General features: G+C 42.4%; 1 protein-coding gene across 1 annotated transcript in view; it reads left to right on the top strand.

The window, feature by feature from the left end:
- ADAM12 (ADAM metallopeptidase domain 12) overlaps window positions 1-21,772 on the top strand; it is a 322,093-nt gene that overhangs the window by 167,889 nt on the left and 132,432 nt on the right. The window lies entirely within an intron of this gene.

Raw genomic sequence — 21,772 nt, 5'->3', positions numbered from 1 at the left:
TCTCTTTCTTCATCTATCTGAACATAGGATAAAACTTTTTCTGTTAATTGTATCTCTACCTCTTTTGCAACCTGGCATCTATTTTTATAGTGTGTGCTTTCTCTTAATCTTTTTCTACAATGCCAGTGTTGACATGTACAAATGTCAAACAGACACAGTAGTACTAAAACTCCTCATTACACACCTTTACTATGTGTTTAATTGTTTGGGCAGCTGGGAAGATATTGATAAAATTCTATCCTTTACTTTGCTATGGTTATTCCTGCACTGTGGTACACCAGTGATCAAACAAGATATGGCCATTGTAGCCTTTTATTTTATTTAAAGTGCATCTAGTGACGTTGTATTACACCACCATGGGTTCGGCTTCAGTTGCTACAGTTTCAAGCTCAACAGAGCAAAATTGCCGCTGGTGCTTTTCTCAGATTTGGAGGCTTTAGGAACACATGAAATTCAAGGATAATGACCACAGACTCAATCACAAGTACAAAGACTTATCTGTACTACAAGTTTTTTATTAAAGCAATAAGTAAAGTTACAATTACCCATGCATATAGAAATCCTACAAAAACCTATGCAATAATTATAACTATAATCATGCTCACATCCTCAAAGATATTCTAGGCTCTGATGGACTTCTCCACAGATGATCATCAGGGATAGTTTCCTCCGGGGTTTTCCCGGGAGTATTCCCTAGAGTCTTCCCACTTTTACCCACCAAGGAACCCTCTTTTATATTGTAATTCTGACTACACCTTACACCTTATGCATTTGCATGAAGGTGTCAACCCTCTTTTCCTTGTCTGTATTTCCACAACTCCATGAACATTGGAGTGCTCCATTTTTCATAGGTTGTTTGTAGTGCCTCTTATTCTCATTAGCATCTACGCATGACATGTACCCTGCAGTCAAGACAGACATTCAAAGATGTTACAATCAGGTGTCTCATGGTCTTGGACAATACATTGTGGTCTATGGCAGTCCATTTTTCCATAACTTCACCTATTGGCACATCTCATGGAGTAAACTTGTGACCTTGTGGGTATAGGGTTATTCCTAGATCACTCACTCATTTCAAGTGTTCTACGGCCTAATGTGGCTAAGCTAAAACGTATGGATCTCAGCCTGTAGGCCTTGCGTTCCAGCCATGTTTTACTTATATACCTAATACACACTCATCACTCCTAAATACTTATCAATCCTATACTTCTGTAATCCTACAACTTAAATCTATTTAGCATACATTGATTATATATGAAATAACATATAAATTGGCATAACATAATGTAGTACAATGATAAATAGATGATAAAATGAACTAATTGGCTACACTATGGAATCCATATCAGTCTTTTAACTTAGCTGCCAGACTCTTGCTTAAATAAAGGGTCTGGGACTCTAAAAATAAAATATACTGTGTATTCTCTTGAATGTTGCTATAAGGAATAAATGTTTAGCAGTGTGTGTGAAGAAGTAAACACAAAGCTCCTATGTTGACAACAATACAAATTGCATATCTGTTTCCTTGAACACCACATTGAAAAGGAAACCTCAATCTCTGACACTAAGGGTATGTCGACACTACCCGCCGGATCGGTGGGCAGCGATCGATCCAGCAGGGATTGATTTATCGCATCTAGTCTAGACTCGATAAATTGACCCCTGAGCCTTCTCCCGTTGACACCTGTACTCCAGTGACGCGAGAGGCGTGAGCAGAGTCGATGAGGGAGCAGCAGCAGTCGACTCACCGCAATGAAGACACCACGGTAAGTTGATCTAAGTATGTTGACTTCAGCTATGTTATTCACATAGCTGAAGTTGCGTAACTTTGATCGATTTCCTCCCCCCCCCCCTCCCGGCCCCCCCGCAGTGTAGACCAGGGCTAAGCTCTCAGAGTATCACACAAAGTTATTTGTTTCTATTGCAGAGACTATAGAGTTGGGTTTTTCTTCTAATTTTTCTTTGGATGGGTAGTTTCTTGGCTCATCCAATGTCTACACATGGAGCGAGAAAAACTAGCTGGCAGGAGGCCGACGGAAATAAAACAAAGGAAATGTATAAGGATTGAGGGAAACAACCAGAAGAAAGAGAGTGGAGATGGTATCTGGCTTTCAGCTGAAGGATACGCCTGTCTTTTGTTAGTCTGGATCTTCAGGTTGCAAGCTTTAATTTTGGACATAGACCTTGCCCTGTTAATTTATGCCTTTGCAGGTCTGTTGTGAGGATTACCTAATGTCTGGGAAGCTCTTTGTAAACTTAAAGTGCTATAGCAGTGGGTAGAATTACTGCAGTATGGTTTGCACAGCTTTTTTTTGTTTTGTTTTGTTTTTGGAGGATGGTGGGTTGCCATTCTTGATTTTGGGACAAGTTAAGTGGGATTTTATTGTTGTTTGGTTATTAGTATTGGGTGGCATTGGGAGTTCTTTTTTTGCAGGTATCTATATTTTTAATGTGTAAATGTAAATAATTTTAGTAAGCATATTTAAGTGTCATATGTTTTGTGCCTAAAATGTCTGAGAAAAATAAATCCGTAATTATCTGTTTTGAAAACAAACTATTGAAAATCTGAAATCAAGGGACTTAAACCATCCATGGATATGAGGTTAGAAATTCCTTTATTCCTCTGTTCTTCTAAACTCCTCCCTCCCTTAGTTTACTTCTGCTTCTAAATTCCTAGTAATCTCCTCCTTCAGACTTAGAGATTCTTGTTTATGAGAAGACAACTTTGTTCCTACTATCAGATTCTTCTAGTAATAATTGAATCCATCTGTCTCAAGGGCACCTCCCTATAATTATTAAAGTACTTTTGTTGCCACTTTATATATTTAAGATGAATATCACTGTTGCTCAAACATAGTTTGAATATGTGGAAGCTTTCTCCAGGATTGTGACACCGTTTCAGACCATATATACAGGTGAACTCTCCAGGGGATCTATAGCTATGGGACCCTTGCCCATGGCCTAACCCAGTAGTCTCCTCTTCTTTTTGTTGTCTGAAGAGTCAAATTTGAAAGAATGAAATTGTCTTAGCTTTCCTGACAGCTAGGTAAACTGCCACTTTCTAGTCCCTAGAATGAGACAGCATCCTTTTCTTTGTCCTGCGTGCTTTTCTGATTCCTTAGTGACAATAGGTGTAGGAGTATTTTTATGTAGCTGCCAGAGCTCTGTGGAAAATCTATTTTCAAAATAAAATCTCAATCTACATGTGAAGTATTCAAATAAATGCATAATTGAGGCAGGTTCTAGCTCACTGAATTTATTCCTGGGGGTGGGAGGAAACCTATGTGTAATCATTTTGTCTTTTATTATTTATCCAGTTTCCAGACTGAGTTGACATATAAAACTGTCTTTAAAATATTGATCTGTTCCCTAATGTTTGTCAACTCTCAGATTCAGGGTCAGATTCTACCAACTGATTTTCTTCTCTCATCTGACTCAGGCGTTTTTCTCTTATCCCTTGTTACTGATGTAGCCTATGTGTACTAATGCTAAATCATTGGAATTAGATCGATACACATAGTCATTAAACAACATCTCTCTGAGTAACTAGAATGTGGATTATAATGGGGGCATTAAAAAGGCATATGTATGTAATTTTTTTTTAATGTCATCTCTATTTACTTTTAGTTTTAAAGTAACCTAGAAAGTCTTGTAAAAATATAAGAATCTGATGATACTTCAGAGTCAGGGATCATGTATGAGACGCAGTCTCTTCTAATTGAAATAGAGTGAAGTGCTCCAAAATTGAGCAGACCTCCACATGAAATTTTCTACTACTGAAAACCAAGCTTAGAAACTCTAGAGACAACCTGAATCTCAGGACTCTCTGCTGGTTAATAAATGTTACCTTAACTTTGACCCTTGTAAATGTTTTATAAATAATTTTATATAAATTCCAGTATCCTTGACTGATCATTGCATAGAAACAGTAGAAGACAATAGGCATGATTGCTAACCCTGCTGTTTTTAAATTCAGGCTGTTAATTCAATGGCTTCCTGTAGAAATTTATGGCTTAAATTTATATTCAAGGGCAACTTTTTCTTACTACAAATCATCTAGTTCCTGATGCTGAGAAATCTAAATTAGTTCAGAGGTCTTTTGAAATGGATTTTACAGCTCAAAAGAGGTTTCAGTATAAATAATTTAAAACTTAGTTCAGTCAGAATGACACTGTATAATTGTGTGCAGGTGGCTTTTCATATATAGGCATGGTTCTTCACTGCATTGTGTCTTGTGTAGTTATTTACACTTGTGAAAAGTGAGGTAATAAACTACCAGATTAGATTTTGCCACTCATACTAACAGTAGTGTTGTTATACCTGCTTTGCACAGTTGTGAATGGCTCTATGTGGTGTAAGGTAGTGGGGAATCAGGTGCATATATATTTTATTATAAACACCTACCTAAAAATATCCATGACCAAGATTTTCAAGTCACTAGTGATTTTGGATGCTCAATTGAGACAACTTAAAGGGTCCTGATTTTCAGAAGGTGGGTGCTCGATACTTTCTAAAAAGCAGGCCCCCTTAAGGTGTCTCAAGTTGGGCTTCCAAAATCACTGTCCTTTTGAATATCTCAGCCATGTGTACACACACACTGTGTGTGTGTGAGAATGTATGTGTTGTGAGTGTGAGAGAATATATACAATTTATTGAAACTGTATTTTCTGGCAGATGAGTCAACACAACTTTTTAAGACTCCGAACAATGACTCACTTTGCTGTGTTAGGGAAAAAACATTACAATTAAAATGAAGCCTACTTTTAATTATCTGTAGTAATTTGGATGAAACATATAATGAGCTTGATAAATGCAAATGCTCTAGGCATCAATTCTTCGAGCTGAAATAGAACCAAAAGTGTCTGAAAATGCATTGTTAGTTCAGAATACACAATATTTTTGAGCTATTGGTTACCAGAAATGATTAAAATGAATTATGTAAGATAACTGTCATCTGTGTCAGTGACTAAATGTTAAATGTTATTATAAACTAATTTCTTTCTTGAGTTGAAAAGAAAATTATATTCTTCTGCTGAAACAGTTGAAGGATATAGGGCCTTATCCTTCTCGCTCACTGGCTTTACACCCGCGTATCTCCATTGATTTCAGTGAAATTATTCCTGATATAGCACAGTATGAGAGGGAGTATTGGTCCTTGAGGGCCTGGAGCTGTAATTTTTGCTCAGTCAAAAACCCTGAATGGGTGAAATCCTGACTCCACTGAAGTTAATGGCAAAACTCCCATTGATTTCAATGGAACCAGAATTTCATCCAGTATATTTAAGAAGCCAACATAGTATTCTGCATATATATGTTTTTCCTGGATGTTCATCTGTTTAAAGTTGTATCTCTCTGAATAAGATTCTTATAGTGTTCTCCAGGCCATTCTGCCTCCAAGGCTGCCATCTCTGCCTGTCAAGTGGTATCTGAGAGATCAGGAGTTCTGCAGGGCCAGGCTTCCCCTGGATAGTGGCACCCCCAAAATCCAGTGAGCTCTGAAGGGAAGCCCCAGTAGTTGGGATCTTTCTGTTGCTAATTTTGTGACTTTCTTATAGGGCAGAATGTATAGCCAGAATAATGGCAGAATACTGAAGCAGAAGGCATTAAAAGGATTTTAACGTTTTCTAATGAGGGCATGGGGAAGATGGTGAAAAATGTAAAGTCAGGGTACAAATGGGAAGGAAGAATAATGGGAAGACAGTAAAGAATGGACAGGAAAAAGCGCAAGAAATATAGGGTGAGGGAATGAGGATGGGGAAGAGAGTGGAAGGAGGCAGGCATCTTGATGGAATTTAGCAGGGCATATATAGCAGTAAGATGGTGTGCCCTTTTAGGATGGTTGCACAATGTCCCTGGTCTTTAACAGTGCTTTTGTTTGCATATATTAATATTGCATTGTTCCAGTTTCAAGTCAAATATTTAATCAGAGTTAGTGGAAAACTAGCCATCATCTTCTTAGAATGAAACGTAGTTACTGGAAAGCCACAAGTGATTTCTCCGTAGCCGTTTGAAATGTGCTTTGCAAAAGGCTGGCACGGCTGGCTGGATAAATTGCAGTGGGTAGAGAGGGAGTAGGTAAGTGAACAAGTTGGGATTTCCAGATTCTGAAGCATTGGAGGCTAAAAGATGTGGTGAATTTCAGCAGAGGTGTCAGGAAATTTGCAGTTAGAGCTGTGCACAAAAGCTGATGCCACTAGTGAAGCCAGAAAATAATCCAACTTTTGCTGGACTGGAGAAAAATGTAAAAATTCCGTGATTTCACTCTGTAAAGAGGAAGCCTTACTCACTTGAAAACTACAGGAGCCCTGCCCTCGCTGAGAATAAAGTGCACTTAGGGTATGTCTACAGTACAGTTAGACACCTGCGGCTGGCTGGTGTCAGCTGACTTGGGCAAAGGGGCTCTGGGTAAGGGTCTGTTTAATTGCAAAGTAGATGTTCGGGTTCCAGCTGCAGCCTAAGCTCTGGGACCTTCCCACCTCGCAGAGTCCTAGAGCCCGGGCTCCTGCCCAAGCCTGAACTTTTACACCGCAGTTAAACAGCCTGTCAACCTGAGGCCTGCAAGCCTGAGTCAGCTGGCTGGGACCAGCTGTGAGTTTTTAATTGCAGTGTAGGCATGTTGTGACAATGGGTATCCTTCTGTCTGTTACTCTGCTGCAGTGGAATTGTTGCCCAAAACGCTGAAATCATGGTCGTATTGAATTCAATAAGAATTTGTAGTTGATTTCCATGGGACCAGGACATCACCCTACAGCTCCCAGTAACTATAGGTAAGGCTACGTTTTAGTCACAGGTATTTTTAGTAAAAGTCATAGTCAGGTCACAGGCAATAAACAAAAATTCACGGCCCGTGACCTGTCCATGACTTTTACTAAAAATACCTGTGATTAAAACGTGGGCGGGGGGGCTGCAGGTATTCTGGGAGGGGGGGCAGTCCATGGGCGCCATAGGTGCTGGGGGAGGTGGCCTAGGACCCCTGCTGGTGCTGGGGGGTGGGAGGGAGCTGAGCCGAGGCCTGCAGCCTGGGACCCCTGCTGGTGCTGGGGGGGAGAGGGTGCTGGGGGCGGGGTGGCAGGGGCTCCCTACCCAGCTCTGTGTCCCTGTAGCTCCTAGATGGTGGAGGGGCACAAGCATTGGCTGCCACAGCCCACCCTGAGGTAAGTCTCCCCCACACTCCACAAACCCCTAGCCCTGAGCCCCCTCTCACACACCCAAACTGTTGCTGCTAGCCCAGGAGCTGCCTGGCTCAGGCAGCCCCTGAGCCAGGACCAGCCGCTGCAGAAGTCACGGAGGTCACAGAAAGTCACGGAATCTGTGACTTCCGTGACAGACTCGCAGTCTTAACTATAGGTGTTGCCTTTAGCTTCGGTATATATTCTAAAATCACACCTGAAATTTTGCTGTTGAGCCAGATTAATTGATTTGCATGGAACTCTCTGTTTTAACTGGAAAAGAAAATTGTAAGAAGAAACTGGGAAAGCTCTCTTGGTTCTAGTTCCAACCATAAGACTCTAGCCCTACAAAGGCTTACATGTGTGCTTAACATTAAATGAATATGTGCATAAATCTTTGAAGAATTGGGGCCTAATTTAAGATTTTTCAAGGGTGGGTGCCAGAAGTGATGGTCATGCCTTGATCTCTGTTACAGAGTTTTCCCTGCACATATCTCTCTGTTCTTAACCTCATGCTTTTAGGTAGGTTGCTAAAAGTGAGCAAGAAAGACAGTAAAGAAAACCAGGGACATAACTGCATAAACTAGCAACATTTTACAAGTAAAATAGGAGCACTGAGAGGTCATGTCATATAGTTCATTCTTGTGCCAGAAGGATAATTTGTGGATTTAGAAACATAAAACTAAAATATTATTTTTATTTCATGTGACTGATGGCAGCTTCATATGACGTGCACACACATAAAAAGTAGGACTTAAGGGTGGCATTTTCAGTGGACTGTAGGAGAGTTAGACACCCAAGTCCCATTGATTTTTCAGTCAGTCTCTAATCTTAAAAGCATAGAGCATTACAAATAAAGGGATAGTGCCTTTTGTAACCCTATAGTATTGTTTAAGTTCTGTTAGTTATTTTGTAATAACTGCAAATTTCCTCATTGGAGTTACTTAAATTTCTGTTATAGAGATTTTTTTTCCATGTTATGGCTAGTTTTCATTGACCCTTTAAATGGAGTTCTGTGCTATTCTGGAAGCATGCAGATGAAGCTGAAGTTTCAGGGATTTTGTCAGATGATGTCTCTTCAGCAGCATAATTTTATTTGGACAAAAACTGCATCTTTAATTGAATGAAATGTTTCAAGTCTAGTTTGTCAGCTTTTCAGTCCAGTATCTCCCATCTTGCTGTTCAATGGAAATAATTCATCCGAGAAACATCACACTGTTATTATGAGGAGATGTTTATAAGGAAGGTCTATGCTAGTGACGATCAAAAAGAACACATGAAAATACTACTTTTGCCCCTGGTAATATTGCCATCTTTTAAAGCATGTTGAAACATCTGAACATTTTCTGATTAACTGTTTTTGAGTTGTGACTTTATAGTATTGTCTGAACACTATGTATATGTAATTCTATATTATATTCTGCATGCAAGATGAGTCTGTTGAATGAAGCCATTAGATTATTTGTGTGGGTTTTAGTAGATGTTTTGTAATAGGAAGTATGCATTTCATATGAAACCACAGGGTTGTCATCTGAGGAATAGATCCACAGATCCATGGCAGGTGAGCCAGAAGTTTTAGAGTTGTGTTAGACTTTAGTCTAGCCAAAGCCAATTCAGAGAAATGAAGTAATACTCTGGATTGTGTAAATCTGTCTGGTTTCAATGTACATTACAGCAATGCACATTACTTTTTGCTCTGTGCCTTGGATACCTCAGTGATGTAATGGTTTAGTAGTTATTTCTAGCATAATATTTTAACTTTTGGCACATTCCTTCAGAATTTCACAGTCACTGCCATTATAGTAAGTTTTAAAAAATAATTTCATGTAACTAATATTATAAAATCATTTGAAAGCAGTCTGACTGCAAGGCTTGCCTAAATATATGGAATTATATTTCCAATCAAATTTGAATTAGTTAATAATCCCTGCCATTCTTTTTAACTAATATTACAATCTGTGGCCAGTGGTGTTCTGTAGCCCTTACTGAAGGTTTCTTCTTTTCATGGCATAGCATAATATTCTATTACTTAGCTAAACTGATAAGGTGGTTTATATTTTACTGCTATGGTGGGAAGACCATGGAGGCTTCATAAAATATTCCAAGCCAGCAGTTTGTATAGGATAATTGGCTACTAGAGAGAGAGTGAAAATTGACTACCAGATTCTTTAATTTGTCATGAAATCTGGGGTACTTGAATTAGAATTAAGAAAATGTTTTAGGGCATCTGTGAAATGTTAACAGAATAGATGCTGAGAGAGAAATTCTGACTTGGGCTATGTGATCATGCAAGGGGGTAAGGAGATGAAGAATGCCCTTCCACTCCTACCTAGACTGTCTTGATAGGACATGGATGTAAGCAGGTCTGCTCACAATCTGTTTGGAGAGGTTTCATTACCTCTAGAAGTTGTTTCATGTAGATATGGAAGAGGAGCATGTTTGTGCAAAAATGTTGCATGCACATAAGTATTGCAGAATTCCAAATGTAAAATCTACTCAAATATAAATTAATCTCAGCCACCTATTCAGTGGCAGTTCAACTTGTAGGAATTAGTCTGGGAGCTGATTTTCACCATAAAAGTCTGCTGTGGAGTGGTGATATGGAATGGGAGTTCCAGATCTCACTGGCTGCAGTGATTATGCTGTTGGAAATTCAACATGTCAGTTTTTATTTGAAATTGAGTAACAGTCCTATTCATTATGAAAATGCTAAAGGATCTTAAAATGTCTCCTGCTTTTATGGTCGTGGGACAAATCTCCAGTAATTAGCCTGGATTGTGGGCAGTTAGTCATTGTCATACACCTTTAAAGCCTAATGGCTTCTTTCTGCAGATATTAGTATTTTCAGGTTTCCAGGATTTGGCATCTGCACAGTCTATTATTCACCAGACATTCTCAAATTGAGTACAATCCAGAGAAGACCATTTTTGACATTTCCTTCATTGCTTCATAGCCCACCCAACAGATCTTTTGGGTTTCCCCTTATCCTTCCCTTAATGGCTGTGTCAGGCATATGCTTACTAATGACATCCCATTGTGTCTCTCAGAATGTTTGAAACAGATAAAAAAGAAGATTGATCAAGGCCATATTGAAGGGCCTAGGTAATTTTAAAGAGAATTTGACTGGCCATCTCTATGCATCTAGGAAATATTAGGCTGAGATGTGTGTGGGGAAGGGTAATTCCTGATGGAAAAAGTCATTTTTGCCACACTACCAATTATCAGTAGATCTCCTCATCACTGATTTGGAATTGGCATGAGAAGTGGCTGCTACTGTTTTCACACTTTCTTCTAAATGGCTTAACAGCCATGGAACCAAGATATTTGGCACAGAGCTTTAATCAGAATGGAAGGCTGTAGATGTTTTTCAGTTAATCAGTCCCTAACCGGTACAGCATTGGAATGTACAAAATAGCCCTAGTTTTTGTTTTAAGACTTTGCAAAACTTAGATTTGAGTCTCTGGGATGAAAGATAACATGTACTGCACCACTCTCTGCCATATTTGTTGCTGCTGCTTTGTAGATTTTTTGTTTTGTTTGTCATGATCTACCATTCTGAAATTTCCTTGGTGAGATGGGAGTTGGGAAACAATTATCCTTAGATTCCAAATCATCCACTGATCATCAGCTGTAGTTAGAAAGGATTTCCCCCCTATAGAAGTGCACAATTGCCTGGGTAGAATATTACTTGCTTTGCTTTGCTTTTGTCTCAAACATTACATAGAGACTACTTTTGAAGGAAGGTTACTGGCCTAGATGGACCATTGGACTTTTCCAGTATGCCGTTCTTAAATAAGTATGCATATGTCTCCTGTCTATTTTTCCCAGGGTAATAAGAAATCAGCTATCATTGAAAATACTTTTGTTTAAATATACTGTCTGGGGTCAAACTTTAACCAGGCTTCTACATAGGCCTTACAAATTTGTGTATGTAAATTGGGTACTTAAACAAAATACTACTGAGTTTGTGCCTGATCATGCACCACTACAGTCAATGGGGAGCATTAGCATTGACTGCAGTGGATGCTGGATCATGCCCTCTGTGTACACAGTGTAGCAGGTAGAAATACAGAGGCCTGTTTTTCAAATGCTGATCATGATTGACTCAAAAGTTTTACCTGTTGGCTGTGTAAGAAATAAGGGAGTGGCTACTACCATATATACAGTATTGAAATTTTGAATGCTTGATTGTTTTCCTAGTTCTATTTTGCGCCTCTCTTTTCCTCAGAATCACTGTGCTAATTAAGCATGGTAAGTTTCAGTCTCTCAGGTTATTTAATTATGACATTGCAGTTCTTCCATAGCAACACCTTGGAGTGTAGCAGATAGGATATTATGAAGTGGAGATGTTCAGTGGGAAAATGTCCAAAAGCCTGTCCAATGACCACCCTATCCAAATCACTTAGGATAATTAAACAGGGGGGAAAGAATATGGTGTGTTTAAAGAATATGTAGTGATTGTATGACTAGAGTGATGTTAGATGCATGAGCGTGGGAAACTCATTACCATGCTTCATTCATTTTGTATATTGTAATGAGAAACAAAAGTTGAAAAATGCCACTGCCAAGCAAGCCCAGCTGAATATTTGAAGATATTTTCACTGAGACCACCGCTGCAAAAAGACAACAGCTTTAATAGACTTGTTTATTGCACTGAATGCATATGGTAATCCAAATGGTTACCAGTTGGAGAAATAACTAATTCCAATGTAAAGGTCAAGATGACCAGGACTGACATGCTGCAGCATTAATGGATGACATTTTAAGTAATGATTTTTTGGTACATCTCCCTGCGCCCCTATTCCCCCCTCTCCCCCCAATATTTACAGACAAGGTTTCAAAATGCATATCAAGAATTTTTGATACGAATTCTTGCAACTGAGATTGAGCGCAAGATAGGGAAAAAGAACAGACACTTTATCATTCAGAATCTTTATCTGAGGAAGGAGCTGGAGTAGCAAAGTTAAATAAAGACAAAGGGCCAGCTCCCTAACTGCAGTAAAGCTCCGGCAGCACATCTGAAGGGAAGATGGAAGGTGGCTCTAAAGCGCCTTGCCAGTGCTCTGTCTCAGGGCGATTTCAGCTCCTGGAATAAATTAGAACAGCCTCAGACGCTGTTTTGTCAGCCAAGGATGGCCACAGTGGAAGGTGTTCTGGACCTGGCTCCAGAACATCCCCTCCTTTCACTGCCCATGACATGCCCCTTTACTCAGGATTGGAGGAGTAGGTGGCATAAACCAGATATGCCAGGTTTACACTACCCAGTGACTCCCCAAAACTGGGAGCAGCCCCTGTAGGGCAGCTCTCCAGCTGTTTTATGCTTGAGCGGTTAGATGATGGTCCAGAGATCTGGACCTGAGCTTTAAAATAACACATTGCTCTCACAGAATAGTTAGAACACAGAATAGTGTTACTAACTCTCATGATTTAATCACAAATCTTATGATATCTGGTGGTGTTCTTAAGGCCCCAGGTCCTGGAGTCATGTGATTATAGAATAATCTGCTTTTGTTTAAAATCAAAGAAGTAAGTTGCAGAGAAAAGCTTAAAAACATGAGCCCTAAAGGCTCAAAAATCAGAAGGCAAATAAAAAGAACCCCAAATATACTATTTTTAAGCCAATCTCATGATTTGGGGGGCTCATGAGTTTTGTATGCTTGGGGTTGGCAATGTAGGGCATTAGTTAAAGAGTTAGAATTATAAATAAGAAAATAAAGGAGATCATTGATATAGCAGGATTTAATTAGGTATATAAAATGAAGCTAATGGGCTGCATTTCCAAGCCCTTTGCAGTGGGGTTGAGCGCTGGAGGTGGGAGTATTGCAGAAGAAATCAGAAACAGACCCTACATCTCACTGTTCTTAGATTAATGAAATCTATATGCTGGATGTCCAAGTCCTATTCCCAGACCTGTCAGCCCTCAAAATCAAAGTGACTGTCAGCAATGGATGTGTGTGCAGTGGAGGGGGGCTATGTCTCAGCTTTTCTGGTTACTTTCCACCCACAGGAGATTTTACAGGTCTGTCGCATCTTACGCGCATTTAACATGCGCGATTTCAACTTTACGCGGTCGGCAAAAAAAAAAAGAGAAAAATAACACTTTTAATACTGTACCTGTAGTGCGGGCAATTCCGCCCACCATTGAACTCAATGTAATTTTGACTATACACGGTTTTCGCTTTTCGCGCTAACCGCGAAATGGAACCCCCGCGTAAGATGAGACTCGCCTGTATTTATTTATTTACTTATTTTTAAGAGAAGTTTTTAAAGAGTTTTGGGAAATTGCTGTGAGAACAACTATTTTAGGACAAATGTGGGATTTCTCCTGTTCCCTCAGTTCCTGCTTCACTTCACCACATCTCAGAGTTCTGATATAATTCTTAATGGAACTAACCTGAGGATGACTGATCACAAATACTCCATGTTGTTTTCAGCCGCATTTCAGAGAACGGAAACCCAGACTCCCAACATTGCTTTTGAATGCAGGCTGTTATATAGTGCTGCCAGAAGCAGGCCAGTATATGGGTTAGTTGTTTTAAAAAGTTCTCGTCCCTCTTTCCGACAAGCCATTATTCCTCCCAACTTTAGAAAACCCCACCAAACTGATACTGTACAGATTGTAGCAGTGGAAGCTTCATCATACTGCCATGCCAATGAGTCCTGTTCCAGAGGACATCCACCTGCTGAAATTTATCAGCCAGGCACGACTTAGTGCCAATAGTATTAGCTGTTTTTTGTAATGAAGACTCTTATCCATTGGGGTTGAATGGAGCCCACAACCATGTCTCATGTCACCCATTGAATCAGTTGTGATTGACTTTTGGACACTAGCAAACTGAGGCAGATTTGAACCCATAACTTAGAAGTGAAACATGTCCCAGTCCATAGAATGATAGAAGTGTAGGACTGGAAAGGACATCGATAGGCCATCTAGTCCAGTCCCCTGCACTCAAGACATACCCTGAGAGTAATAAGTAGACCATTCCTGACAGCTGTTTGTCTAACCTGTTCTTAAAAACCTCCAATGACGGAGATTCCACAAACTCCCTAGGCAATTTGTTCCAGTGCTTAACTACCTTAACAGGAAGCTTTTCCTAATGTTCAACCTAAACCTCCCTTGCTGCAGTTTAAGCCCATTGCTTCTTGTTCTATCCTCAGAGGTTAATGAGAACAGTTTTTAACCCTCCTTGTAAAAACCATGTATGTACTTGAAAACTGTTGTGTCTCCTCTCAGTCTTCTCTTCTCCAGATTAAACAAATCCAGTTTTTTCAATCTTCCCTCCATAGGTCATGTTTTCTAGATCTTTTATCATTTTTGTTGTTCTCCTCTGGACTTTCTCCAATTTGTCCACATCTTTCCTGAAATATGGTGCCCAGAGCTGGAAGCAATACTCCAGCTGAGGCCTTATCAGCTCAGAGTAGAGAGGAAGAATTACTTCTAGTGTCTTGCTTACAACACTTCTGCCAATATATCCCAGAATGCTGTTCACTTTTTTTGTAACAGTGTTACACGGTTGACTCATATTTAATTTGTGATCCACTATAACCCCCAGATCCCTTTCCACAGTACTTCTTCCTAGGTAGTCATTTCCCATTTTGTATGTGTGCAATTAATTGTTCCTTCCTAAGTGTAGTACTTTGCATTTGTCCTCATTGAATTTCATCCGGTTTCGTTTAGTTTAGACCAGCGGTTCTCAAACTATGGGACAAACCTCACAAGGGAGGCCCGGGAATGTGTCAAGTGAGGCATGAGCTGTGTTGGGTTTATTTGTTTGTTTGTTTGTTTTCTTTTGTTTTTGTGTTTGTTTTTGAAGAGCTCTGGCTGTCAGCCCTGGGTAGCTGGGGCTCGTGCAGAAGGGCTTTGCATACCTGGAGGTGGGAATAAGGGAGACAGCCAGAGCCCTGCCACCCCAAGGCTGACAGCTGGAGCCCTGCCACTCTGGCTCTTCTTCCCCCATCCCATCTTAATCCTTCACCGGGAGGCAGACTGGGCTCAGACTCTCCTTCCTCCCTCCAATCCCTCACCTGGGGGTGGCAGGGCTCTGGCTGTCAGACCCAGGGTGGGAACAGCAATGCAGAAGGGTGGCAATGGGATGCTAAGTCTGCTGTGAAAAGTGATGACAAATATCACTTTTCACATTGCCACCCTTACTTCTGCACTGCTGCTGTACAGCGTTGCCTTCAGAGCTGGATGCCCGGCCAGCAGCTGCTGTTCTCCACTCTGCCTTCAGAGCTGGAGTGTGGGGTTGTGTGTGTGTAAACAACTGCAGACACACACGAGGGGGACCTGATCAAATAAGTTTGAGAACCACTGGTTTAGACCATTTCTCCAGTTTGTCTAGATCATTTTGAATTTTAATCCTGTCCTCCAAAGCACTTGCAACCCCTCCCAGCTAAGTATCAGCTGCAAACTTTATAAGCATACGCTCTATGGCATTATCTAAAATACTGATGAAGATATTGAATAGAACCAAAAGCAGGACCGATCCCTGCGGAATCCCACTCAATATGCCCTTCCAGCTTGTCTGTTAACCACCGATAAATACTTTCTGGGAATGGTTTTCCAATCAGTTGTGCACTCACCTTATAGTAGCTCCATCTAGGCTCTATTTCTCTAGTTTGTTTATGAGATGGCCATGTGAGACAGTACCCAAAGGCTTAGTAAAGTCAAGATTTACCACATCTACAACTTTCCCCCATCCACAAGTCTTGTTACCCTGTCAAAGAAAGCTATTAGGTTGGTTTGACATGATTTGTTCTTCGAGTGCTTGCTCATGTCAATTCCATTCTAGGTGTGTGTGCGCCCACGTGCACAAATGTTGGAGACTTTTGCCTTAGCAGTATCCGTAGGGTCGGCTGCGGTGCCCCCTTGAGTGCCGCACTCATGCGTTGGTATATTAGGCGCCGCCGATCCTACGCCCTCTCAGTTCCTTCTTACCACCCGTGACAGTTGGTCGAAGTGCCTTGTCTTGCATCTCAAGAGCGTTAGCGGTTCTTACAGTCCATTGTTCTGTCTCCCTTGTATTTAGTTGATAGGTACTTAGTTAGACCATTAAGTTAAGTATTAGAGTAGTAATTTAGTAGTTCAGAGTCCCAGCTGGGACTTCACCTCAGAGCCATTCCCCAGGCTTCAAGCCCTGCTGATCGTGCAGCCGGCTGATGCCCATTAGTGACCCCCACGAGAGCTGTTTGAAGTGTTTGGGGGAGTCCCACAGAAAGGACAAGTGCAGGATCTGCAAAAACTTTTGTCCTCAAACTCAAAAGGAGCAGGATATCCGCTTGAGGGCCTTCATCGTGGAGGCTGCGCTTCATCCTGCCTTGGAGCCCTCTCGATCGGACTCCACGCCTGGCACTTTGGCATCAGCGTGCAGTGCACTACCAGCACCAGAATCCTCCTGGCACCATTCCCCCACCCCAGTGCCTAAGAAGTGGCTGAAGTTGAAGGGCCCGCCAGCACCGCAGGAAAAAGGGGCTTCGGGCAAAGGATCTGTGTTAGGCCACGTGCCCGCCTCAGAGCTACTCGGGGGTACCCCTGCGGTCAGACCCCCTGGCCCAGCCAGGGATCCACCTCCGAATCCCGGGAGCAACAGAGGATCCCCGCCCCTTATAGGGCCATCTGTGCCCGAAGCGGGCCCGGTGGCCAAAGATCAAGTAGGCCAGCCAGCACTGAAGATGCCAAGCCATGCGACAGACCCAGCCAAGGCCCCGGCATCTATGGGCAAGCCGGATATGGGACCACTCCCTAACGCAGAAGAGCATCCCTGATCCCCGGACCACAGGCGCTGGTCCCCATCACCGCGTCCTCGGCCCCTGGCACTGCAGCCTCGGCCCCTGGTTAGAAGACCCAGGTCCATGATGCCAAGTTCTCCACCTGCAGGGCACAGGACACCTGAGTCACTACATCGATTCCCATACCCATGATACTGTTGGGCCTCCTGCCAGAGTTCGCCACAGCGCAGATCAGGGGTGGCCAACCTGAGCCTGAGAAGGAGTCAGAATTTACCAATGTACATTGCCAAAGAGCCACAGTAATACGTCAGCAGCCCCCCATCAGCTCTCCCACTGCTCCCAGCGCCTCCCATCCACCAGCAGCCCCACCATCAGAGCCTTCCCTTCCCTCCCCTCTCCTCCCTATCAGCTGTTTCGTGGAGTGCAGGAGGCTCTGGGGGGGGAGGGGGAGGAGCGAGGGCACGGCAGGCTCAGAGGAGGGGGAGGGAAGGGGTGGAGTGGGGGCAGGGTCTGTGGCAGAGCCAGGGGTTGAGCAGTGAGCAACCCTCCCCCCCCCCACCCCCCTGGCACATTGGAAAGTTGGCGCCTGTAGCTCCAGCCCTGGAGTCGGTGCCTATACAAGGAGCCACATATTAACTTCTGAGGAGCCACACATGGCTCCGGAGCCACAGGTTGGCCACCCCTGGCCTAGGCGGTCTCCCAGACATTGATCCCACACACACACACCCCACACCCAGTGCGGGATTGTTCTCGGTTGCGGCACCGGTCTCCAGCTCCCTGGTACCGCTCTTCGGGCAGGCATTGGTCCTCCCCTCTCATTACTGGTCGCCGACGATGGTCACTCGGCAGACTCAGGCATCTACTGCTTTGCCCTGCTCACCAGAAGGGCAATGGTCCGAGTCAGAGGGGGAGTTCAGCCCCTCACCTATAAAAGGCGAATTGCTACCGGCCCATGAGACCGGCGCGGCTCCTGCAGCGGCGGCGTGGAGGCAGGGGCAATGGCCCACTCAGTGGCAGTACTGGAACCCATGGGGTGTACCCATTATGCCGATCCCATACTCCTACCCTTCCTCCCAGGCCACATCAGATAAACTGCCCCCAGCACAGCTGACACCGCAGTCGGAGCATGGTGCCGAATCTGACATGGGGGCATCACAGTGGGCCCCGATGCCCAGGGAGACGTCCCCAGATGAGGAAGGGGAAGCTGCCCCTCCCTCTGTGGTGCAGTCATCTTCATTGTCTCTGGACGAAGCAGTGGCAGGCCCCTTGCAAACGAGCAGCCCCCTCCGTCCCCTCCAACGACTTCAAGGAGCACCAGGCCCTGCTTAAAAGGGTGGATGCCAACCTGAACTTGGAGGTTGAGGAGCTAGTAGAGGAGTCTGACGACCTCTTTAATGTCATACCTTCCTCCACCCCAGCCCGGGTTGCATTGCCTGTCCATCCAGGGGTCCTAAAATTTGCTAAGCCTTTGTGGCAGACACATTCTTCCATTCTGCCTACCTCCAAGAAGGCGGAAAAGAAATGCTATGTCATTTTTGGAGCACGGATCAAGAGCAGCCTATGGCCCATGAAGTGGAGCATTAAGTACAAATAGTGGACGATGGAGTCAAAGCTGTATTGTAATATATTTGCATTTTAGTAAAGCTTTTGATACAGTGTTTTATGAGATCTTATTCTCAAAATTAATTCAGATTGGCTTGGATATGAACACTGCCTGAGAACTGGGACTGAGAACTGCCTAAAAGACTGTCGGAAAAAAAGGTGTAAAGAGACAGAACAAAAATAGAGTAGAGAAATGTACTAGGGATGGCTTGGAAAATCTCCCAGACACCAGTTATCTAGAGGACTAGCGACAAGTAGATATGAAGAGGCCCACCAGCCAGGTCCAAAAGTGATGCCCATCTCCACTGCTACCCACCCTGCTGGGAAGGAGGATGGTGGCTAGTCTTTCTATCAGGCTACTCTCCCCAGACATTGCTTGGGATTTCCACATTTCGTATCTAACTACTGGGTCTTTTCATATAAAGTTTAAAACTCTCCCCTCCCACCTCAGCTGCTGGAGAGAGGATTAACTTTCTGTCTCTGCTTATCCCTCCAGGATAAGACTGGTTGGAAATTGCTAATTTTCACAGGCATTTTCAAGAATGTTTCTTTATAAGTATGTATTTAATACAAAATTCAAACAAAGAATGATTTTCAAAAAAACTTTTTTGTCAACATTTTCTGGTTTGGAAAACCTGAACATTTTTATGGGCCCAAAATTTTTTGCTCAACACTTCCCCCCTCCCCAAAGGGAGGGACATGTGAACCAAAATTAAAATTTAATTTTAGACAAAAGCCATGTTTTGTTCAGCAGAAAAAATCAGCCTGCTTGCTCTACTCCATGGTCTAGTGTCTGCTGTGAGAGGGAGGGTCTCTTACTCTCATGCTCTTTGCTTCGAAAGGATGTAGAAAGAGATTACTGCTACTCAGGAGTGCCGCCAGCTTTTTTGCTGCCCTAGGCGGCGAAAGGTCCCGTCCCCGAAATACCGCCCCCAACAGAGGCAGCGGAAGGTCCCGCCCCTGAAATACCGCTGACAACCGGGGCGGCCAAAGATCCGGTCGCTGCGTTCACCGCCCCCGAAATGTTAGCACCCTAGGCGACCGCCTAGGTCGCCTAATGGGTTGCACCGGCCCTGCTGCTACTCTATCCCTGTCTCCAGTACCTTCCTCTCCAAGAATGATTCCATTGTCTGTCCCTGCTGCTGCCACTCATTGCCCAAGAAGCAGTAGTGTGAAATGTGCATGATTCTTGGCACTTCCATATCCTCATGGGAGTATCACTTGGTTAAGTAATGGTTCAGGGAGGACATGATAATGGTCTACATCCATTTGAAGGATGTATGCACCAAAGAGGACAGGAATTATTTAAGCTAATAAAAGTGGTATAACAAGGAGAAATTAAAACAGGAAAAATCTATGCTGAATATCAGGAAACAAATCATGACAGTCACCTCTGCAAAGTGGTGGAGCCTGTATTCACCTCTGCAAAGCGGTGGAGGCTGTATTGCTTGCGACATTTGAAACTGGATGAGGCAAAAATTGTTGCTGTACAACATCTTGCGTTTGCAGAGAGATTTGTCTGTTTGATCTAGTAGATCTGTTCCATCTCTGGCTTCTCTGATTCTATATCTGTTTGACATTCCCAAACTGATGGAAGGATCATTATGAGATAATGTATTGCTGCTTGGGGAACACAGTGTGGTTTTCTCGTTTTGGAGATAAGAGGTTTTCTCGTTTTGGAGATAAGTTGTGTTGCACTATCATACTTGTTAGTGAGTGGATTGAAAAAAGATCCTGTTTGTGTATCTGAATGCAAGATTAGCATTTTGGAAAAATCAGCAGCTCAAGTTTCTGGGTCATTAGCTTTTTTGTTAATTTAAGTTATGTTCATTATGTACTCTGAGCCTTAGACCAATGGAGGCAGCTGACACCTGAAAGTTTGTAGGCAAATCTGATAGGTAAGTTTAGAACTACCGGTAATTTACAACTGCACTATATTTGACTTAGCTCAGGGTAGGCAAAGCTTGTCCTGCCCTGCCCTGAGAAGTTTCCACTTGTTTGTTCAGAGAGACAGAAAAGGAAGAGCTGTTTCATGACACTGTCATTGACTGTGCTGCATTACATAAGCAATTTAACTCAGCAGAAGCACGTTTCTCATCTACAAAGAATTAATCAGGAAGCTCTGGTGTTCCATTAGTTTCTTTCTTTCTTTCTTTCTTTCTTTCTTTTCTCGTGTGCCCAGCAAGTAATGCAGTTCCTGATACTATTTATTTCTCTTGTTTCCACTTCTTCGTGCAGTGCAAAAAATTGATAATCATTTGGCACTGTTGAACATTGTGGATTGATGGGGTTTGGAACTTCAGCTGTGGGCATGAACTGAATCAGAGCTCCTGCACTATGATGTATTAATGTTATTTTGATCCATGTTCTTTCTGAATTACATTGATCCAATTAGGTTAAGTAGCTTGCCATCTAAATTGATTTACTTTCCTGTATTAATCTTCTTTGCTATGAGTCAGAAAAGGAAATGTAAATCAATTTAGTGAATTACATCTCTTTCTGAGGGAGGCAATTAAATTACCTAATGGATACATATGTTAAATTTGTTGTTTAATATTAGTGCCATAATGGGAAGTTCAAGCACACCTTTCCTGATTGCTGAACTTGAGTGCTTGTTATACTTATTTTTGATAAGCTTTCAAGAAATGCCCTTACATGACTTAGTCTCTTGATACTCATGCTAAATGCTTATTCTACTATACAGCTTTTAAGGCATTAGATGTTTTGAAAGAGGGGATAACAGCTTTGCCTGCCAAAAAATATTGGGTACCCTATGGGCTGTTGTATTAAGTTAGATGGAATATATGGTCCAAAGGTGTTAACATAACCCAGGCCCTGTCCAACATTAAACAAGGTTTGGTATAGTGAGACCTTAGCTTGCTTAGTACCATGGTGCAAACACTATTAAAAATCCTTTTAACCTTTTATTAAAAATACAGAAAAGAAGGGGAAGCAGTTAAACCATTTGAGATGTAAAATATTAAATAAGACTTTCATTTTAACAACATCCCTTGTTCCCTTTCCCTTTAGCTGAAGACAGTTTTTAGAAGGAAAAAATCCTTTGTTTGACAGTCTTTCAGGTAGCATTAAAGATGGTAATAACTATCCTTTTGGGGCAGTGGTTTTCAACCTTTTTTCATTTGCGGACCCATAAAAACATTTCAAATGGAGGCACGGACCCCTTTGGAAATCTTAGACATAATTTGCAGAACTCCAGCGGGTCCACGGAACACAGGTTGAAAACCACTGTTCTATGGTACCGACAACCTTTC

This window comes from Terrapene carolina, unplaced genomic scaffold, assembly GCF_002925995.2.
Source record: "Terrapene carolina triunguis isolate 2854851 unplaced genomic scaffold, T_m_triunguis-2.0 Scaffold95, whole genome shotgun sequence".
Lineage (NCBI taxonomy): Eukaryota > Metazoa > Chordata > Testudines > Emydidae > Terrapene > Terrapene triunguis.
This window is presented reverse-complemented; position numbering and strand designations above follow the sequence as displayed.